Source organism: Mytilus edulis, chromosome 7, assembly GCF_963676685.1.
Source record: "Mytilus edulis chromosome 7, xbMytEdul2.2, whole genome shotgun sequence".
NCBI classification, from domain to species: Eukaryota; Metazoa; Mollusca; class Bivalvia; order Mytilida; family Mytilidae; genus Mytilus; species Mytilus edulis.
The window spans coordinates 61,949,940-61,956,912 of NC_092350.1; positions in this window are offsets into that span (position 1 = coordinate 61,949,940).

Below are 6,973 nucleotides of genomic sequence, written 5' to 3' on the forward strand. Positions count from 1 at the left end.
AAAATAAAGTTGGAATAAATCCACCAATGCCATTTCACAACTATATATCTACCACTACGTTGTGCTGAATTAAAGCAAATGTTGTAGCTTTGGGTAATTTTTTAAAGCTTAAGCGAGAGGTAAAATCATATTTTTTGTTTCTTGTATTATCAATACCTTACAAAAAATGTCGGTTAATAGAACGACTAGAACGAACCAGCGACACATCTTCTGAATACAGTTTTTATAAAATCCACCAATGCCATTACATATTATAGCTACGTGACGTGTAATTAAACACAGGTTGTAACTTTGGTTCATTTGAAAAAGCTTGAGTGAGACGTGAAATAAAACTGTGTATTATTATCAAAACATTAGGTACGATGTCAATATGTAGGACGACGAGAACGAATATACAAATCAACTTCCGTATAAAGCTTGAATAAATTCCGACTTACAACAATAGTGGTAAAAGTTCAATAACTCAAGTGCTTAAAAGATTTATCGTATATATCACCATGATCATTGTTGTGGAATACACTATTACATAATGTTCCTATAAAGTGTACGATATGTTTACATATTCATAATCTATGTTCGTGCACATAACATATAAAGATGGCGATCGAGAGAGCTGCATCATCATTACATTCATCAGTTCAAAAGGAATAATATGCACGAACGAATGCTTAAATAAAATTTACCTAGTTCCTTTTTTACACATATTCAATCATTTTATCGGTATAAAAGTCCGAATAGCTAAAAAAAAGTTTATAAAATCCCAAAATAAAAATCTTGTTTACAAAACTATCGATCTGCAGATAAGCAAGAAACATGCATCCTTTTAATTACAAACACAAAATTCAGTAACTTTACCTTTATATTATTACTATTTAAAAGCAAAATACTTATCTAAAAACATCATTATTATTTGGTCGCAAATGACGATGCATTACTTCTGATATAAAAGAAGGTATAGTTGCAACTTGAAGCAATGCAAGACACATACTTCATGAATCCGCATAGTTCGGTAATCGACTTCATGTCTAGATTTCAATATTCACCAATATTAAGTGATAATTTGTAGATTCCAATATTTGATAAATCCTTCTTTAGTATAAATTGTATTAACTTTAAAATATTTGAATGATTCATTGTACTTACACATAATTAAGACAAACAGGAAGTGCACAATGACAACACTTACCTGATCCATTACACTGTAGATTGCGTAAACAGGAACTTTAATAATAAGTATGTGTATTGTCGTCTTTGGTCCTTTCTACTTTATACAGTACAGTATTTGTGATAATGTCTGAATATGTAATTTTCTCACCAAATCCCGTATAATCTTCTTTGATATAACACGCAAAATATTCGAAAAACTTCAAAGACAAAGGAACAGGTAACCATATCACAAAAGGGCGTAAAACCTTGAAAACACAAATAATAATTTAAGAAATTGACTTAATAAAAAAGACTATTATTTTCCTTTTGATAGTTTCAAAATTGTGTTTACTGGATATAACCAATTTACTGGAAAAAAACTGTACCCGTACTTTTCGTTTATTTTGAATTGCCTCGTGTTCCTAGACTGATGAATGCTTGTTTATACTGTTACTGTTATTTTTGCGTTATGAATTTACATTAACTGTGGTAATTTGTGATACTCAGTCAGTTACCGTAAATCGACTTGTTTATGACATTTACAATTCTATTCCGTAAAATTTGCATTTAAAATAACACAGACGGGAAATTCATTTTGAGGCCTATTATAGCTTGCTTCTTAGTGTGAGCCTAGGTTCCGTGTCATGTTTTGGGATTTTTGTCATTTTTTCGGAATCGTCTGGTTTTATCCATTTGAATGCATTAACAATTTTTGCCCATTGACCCCAATTTTTCTTTTTATAAATCTTTTACTTGTATAATTACAAGCAATCTGACTAAGTCTTATACAATCTTAGTTATTTTGTAATAGTATTTGAGAACTTAAACTTGTCAATGATAAAGCTAGGAAAAATCAAGAGAGAACATTTTCCTACCAAAATATTAATGGCTAATATCTCGTAAACAGCACATTGACCTTTATATTTATTTTGCTTTTTTGGTTCCTTTATTAATCCCCTATCAATATATACGATTGTTATGAAAAGCTTGTTATTTTGAAACTGAGTAGCGAACCTCCTTAAAGGCCGTACTTTGACCTATAATGGTTTACTTTTTACAAATTGTGACTTGGATAGCGAGTTGTATCATTGGCACCCATTTAACATCTTCTTATATTATAAGTTAGGTAAAAATGTCCAAAATAGGGGTGCAGCAGTCAAAAACCTTGTGTTATGAGCTTAGTAACTATAAAAACAAAACAAAAAGTCAGCATCAACAAAAACACAAATAGGTATATAGAGAAAACACACTGATTAACATACTACATGTTTTTTTATGAACGACAAGTTAAAAGGGGAAAAATCGTCAATGAAACAAACCAGATGAAAATAGAGATCAACTAAACATACTTATCCTTTTTCTGACGTTTTTAATTTAGATTACACCGTTGGTTTTCCTGTTTGATTGGTTTTACACTATTCATGTTGGGGCCCTTTAAAGCTTGCTTGTTGGTGTGACCAAAGGGTCCGTGTTGAAGGTCGTACTTTGACCTATAATGGTTCACTTTTACGAATTGTGACTTGAATGGAGAGTTGTCTCATTGGCACCTATACAACATCTTCTTAAATGTATATAATAGGTAAATATGTCAAAAATAGAGGTGCAGCAGTCAACCTTGTGATATGATCTAAATATATAAAAACAAAAAATATGTAAACATTACCAAAACACAAAAAGATATATAGACAAAGCACACTAGCAAACATGAAAGATACAAAAATGTACCATATCACAATAACACAATTATGGGATGTGTAAGTAGCAAGGCACATCAAATGGATATTAACAACAATATACTAAAAAGTAAAAGTAATATTCACAAAGACAAATACAGAATATTATAACAATTGCGACATTTTTGTGCTTTTTTTAGAATATTACCATGATTATAGATTTGACGAGAATACTATTGATAGGCGTAACGTATCAATTCAGACATAAAAGTACAACAAATGCATGCAATATGTGCGGATCGTATGCTCCTGTTCATGAAAATAACTAACATCTAATGTTTCATGTGTTTGAATATATACTCCTCAAATATACCAGGATTACAAATTTTATTCACCTGCCTACAGAAGACTCTTCAGGATGGCTCAAAAAAAAAAGTCACAATAAAATTACCGCAATGATAATATTGATTTGCTAATTTTTATTTGACGACTACATGGATTTGAAGCATAAGTCAATGCATATTTGTTGCCATGATTTTTTAGCATCAGATCAGTGAACGAGAGGAAAACAATAGTATTTTTGAAGAATCATCATCCAAATTCAACATGTTAATTTTCTATAAAAAAAAACTAGCCATTCAATTTTATTTTTTTTCTGGTCACAGCCATATATCTTTTAATCGATCTATGAGTTTGGCTGTCCCTCTGGTATCTTTCGCCCCTCTTTTCTAACATTGACTCGGATTTTCCCAACTAAATTGTACTGTATCTTTTGTTGTGTGTTTGTGTATGCCACTTTAGTAGAAGTTTAGGGATATGCTTCAGAAGTCATAAACACTGTTGAAGCCCGCAGCTATTTTGAATCTCGACCTTTGTACTTTTTGCATGTTTTTAGAGTTTAATGTGAAGTCCGTCTTTGCTGCACTAGTCCTCATGAGGCCCACCGCTGTGTGTATTTCATACATTTTTTTTTAAATTGTTTTTCTAGAAATACAATCCAGATATCTTCAGGCAGATATCGTCAGCTTCAATGTCTCGCCAATATAATCATTCAGGGGTATTTTATAAATGACACAGTTACTGATCAATAGATTTTAATGTTTTCGATATCTCATAGATACCACGTTACTAAGTTTACATGTATCACTATCTATATCTACATAATTTATCATTCAAACGAAGATAGAAAAAAATGTTTTTATTGGATAAAGAATAACCAATATAATGAACAGTAAACCTTTTTTTCTCAAATATGAAAGTGTAATAATGTGTCATTAGTAACAAGAATTGATACATATAGTAACTGATATAGGTAAACAAACACATAAATGTTATAAAGTGCCTGTCAGAAGAAAAACATTACATGATTATTAGTAAATCTTACTCAATCTATAATTTAAAAAAAGACACTGCATTATTTGATCAAAAAATATTTTCACTTTCATTTAAAGCAATACATTTTAGATTTTATGCATCAAATCTTCAAGCAAAGTGATGGGCCTCGGCGATCTAAGTAGTCGAACTATAGTCTTTCATCAGGAAATATGGCGGATGGTAGTAGGTACAACCTTAGATCGTTGGGCAAGTTCAAGGTAATGACTATCATTGTTCAAGATCAATATCGTGTGTGTTCCATTCGTGCTGTCCTGTTGGTTGATATAGTGGAGCTAATGATCCTCATTTTTCTAATTTATATTAGAGTTTTTTATTTGCTAAAACAAAATTCAAATAATGTTGAACAAATTTACAATATCAAACAAATTATATCAGCAGATAAAAAGGGATGCAATGTTGGCCCTTAACACTAGGTGAGTAACAATGCTTTTTTTAACTATACAAAAAACAAATCACTGCCATTATCTCTTCTTTGCAGGAAAATAAATGTAATGTAAACAAAAAACCGAATATATCAAAGGAATGTTCAACCACATATGTCAAAAATCAAATTACAACACCATGGCTAAAATGGAAAAGGACCAATAGACAACCAACAGTACACAAAACACAAAATTGAAAACTAAAGAATGACCAACACGAACCAAACCTAACAATTATACAATTAACTGTTATATTGGAAAAGTAAAAAAGAGTTTGGATTTAATATAAGCAAATTGATATTGATTTTTTAAAAGAAAATGTCACTACAATACTGTTTGTTTATTTATCCAAAATTTTCTACCACATTTCAGTGAGAATATATAAGATAAATTTCATTTGTTTCAGCCTCAATGAATAAGTAATAACAGTTAAAAAAACGCATTTGTATCGTCCCTTATATCATTCGGAAATAGACATGTGCTAAATTAAGGCAACAGAAGTATACCACTGTGTGAAATTAATAAATGGATTGAGGAAAAAACAAATCTTGAAAAATAAAGATATGCGGGAGGACGTCTCACCAGATATTTAAAACAAAAATTGTGCAAAACAAAATTACAATTATACTCCAAATGAAAGTAAATTTAAGCCAGTATTTATATGCAGTTCTTTCACTAGTATATTTTACGCTTATTTCATCACATAAACCTGGAATCCCTGTACGATTTCAACTCCTTCACACATAACGGTGTGGCAATTATACAAACTGCACTCTCTTGTTTCTGTGGAAATTACGAATACTTTACAGTTGTCAGAAATTTTGCAATACTGTGCACATTCAATTTTACTTCTTGATGTCAGGACTTGGATCGCCGGTGCTGTTAGTATCGTGTTATTCGAGATTATCTGGTACTGAATGAAATCTTCTTTATATGGTAAATATCCTGAAAATACGTTAAAGAATAAATTAAAGAAAGGCAAAGATTATATATTTTTCTATGCAATAGGAACAAACCTTTTACAATTTTGAACAAAAAATGCAAAGAGCATCTTTTAACTGAAGTGATGAAAAGATTAAATTTGGAATACATGCAACCAGTTCAATGTACATTCTTTTGCTGAATATCAGAAAACACGCACCTATTTGACACGTCCAATCTCGTTCTTTTTTGATAAATTTGATCCATTCGTGTTGTATTTTCTGCTTTGGTTTGTGGTTTATTGATTTTGGATATTATTCTGTTATCTATATACCTGACTAGGCGAAAATAAACAAAATGAAGTAACAAAAATGTTATCGGCATTATCCAATTTTACGATAATCAACTAAAAGGAGGCAAAATTAAGGAATCAAAATGTAACACTACAATATGAATCTGACCCCAACAATATAAAGACTGAACATAAAAGACAACAGACTCAGAGCTTCGATAAACAAATAGATTTGTTTCCCATACTGTGCACATTCAATTACACTTATTGATGGTAGGACTTGGTTGCCCGTTGTTGTAACGTTCGTGTTATTTGAGACTAACTTATACTAAACCCAACTTTGATTATAAGGTAAATAGCCTGCAAATACGTTTAAAAAAAGAATAAAACCAAGGCAAATTTACATACATTTCCAATGCAACAGGAATAACTAAAACTTTTACAATTTTCAATAAAAAAAAAAAAAGAATGCAAAGAAGCACTTTAAGCTTCAGTGGTAAAAGGAAGATTTTTTTTAATAGATGCAATCATTTAAATATATATGTTGTTTTTTTTTCTGATTAACAGGACACAATCAACTAGTTGACGGTTCAAATCTCGTTCTTATTTAGTAAATTTGAAACTATCAGTATTGCTTTTGTTCTTTGACTTGTGTGCTCTAAATGAATGTATGCGATTTCAGCATTAGTAAACGTTTCGTGTTTCTATTTCACAGAATTTAATCGGATATTATTTATTTTTACAATTATTTCTGTATCTATTTTCCGAACTTGGTAAAAAATAATCGATATGAAGTAAAAACAATGCTTTAGTATTATCCAATTATCGATAATTATCCGAAATTGGGCAATATAAAGAAATCAAAATGTAACACTAAAATACAAATCTGACCGCAATATATAAAGACATAACAGAAAATAAAACAAACACAGAGCTTTGATTGGAATAGAGATTTGTTTTTACGTTAAGAGACCGTATCACAAGAGATTTATGAAGATAAGTTAATAAAGGAATTAAGAACTATTTCATAATGATTTGATCGATTGATTGATTTTTGTTTGCTTTGATTTGGTTAAATGGAGGCAATCAATAGTGGCAACTTCCGAGGTAATGTAAAATTGGAT